Below are 1,117 nucleotides of genomic sequence, written 5' to 3'. Positions count from 1 at the left end.
GAGATATGTTCATATACAGATATACATACTATATATATATGTATATATATATATATATACGTGTGTGTGTTTGTGTGTGTCACTTTATTTGTCCTTGTATGCCTGCTTCTGTTTCCTTTTTTGTGTTCATGTGTGCGATTGTATGTATTCAAATTCTTATTTATTTTTTCTTTTTTATTAAAGTTTTTGTCTAAAGGCGTTAGTAATAACATCGTTAACAAACGTAAGTCATGTAATTTATTCCATAAATAACCTCAAAACAAAATTACTTGATCAAGAAAATGAGACCGGAATGTCGGGAAACCATCAAGCTAGAAAAACTAATGCCCCAAAGAAACAAAAGAGCTCATGAAAAGTCCAACATTATTTGATAATTTGGAATGTAATGCGAGGTACAACTTTTTCATATCCCTACCATTTAAATGTCACAATAAAACTTCTTAGAAGTTGTTGCACTACAGGGCTCTGTCTCTGGCAGGAAAACGAGAACGGTCTGACTAGCTGCCAGCTTTCTTACACCTTTATCAGAAACAGAATATATGTCCCTAGTCTGCGGAGACAATAGTAGCTGATAACTATTCGTAAAGCATACAAAATCGGACAGTCGAACCGGTTCATCTGAATTGCCTAAGAAAACTTTTATTGAAAACATGTTTAATTAATTGATTAGTTAATTGATTAATTGTACATCGTTTTGTGATCGTTCAAAATAAAGTGTATGCTATTTGATAAACTTACAATTTTAGCGTCACTGAGATAAAATAAAGCAGTTACACCACATGTTTTTCTCTCTTTTTGGACAGAGTAAACTTGGAACTTCATCTCCTGTTCACAGAGAGTAAGGCGTCATCTAGCTAATTGAATATGATGTCACTAATCAGGTAACTGGTTAACTAATTAATAATGTACTAAGAAATAGACTGGGGATAATTTAAAACATAATCTAAGATCATCATCATCATCATCATCATCATCATCATCATCATCGTTTAACGTCCGCTTTCCATGCTAGCATGGGTTGGACAATTTGACTGAGGACTGGTGAACCAGATAGCTACACTAGGCTACAATCTGATTTGGCAGAGTTTCTACAGTTGGATGCCCTTCCTAACGCCAA

The sequence above is a fragment of the Octopus bimaculoides genome, chromosome 15 (genome assembly GCF_001194135.2).
Source record: "Octopus bimaculoides isolate UCB-OBI-ISO-001 chromosome 15, ASM119413v2, whole genome shotgun sequence".
Taxonomy (NCBI): Eukaryota; Metazoa; Mollusca; class Cephalopoda; order Octopoda; family Octopodidae; genus Octopus; species Octopus bimaculoides.
This window is presented reverse-complemented; position numbering follows the sequence as displayed.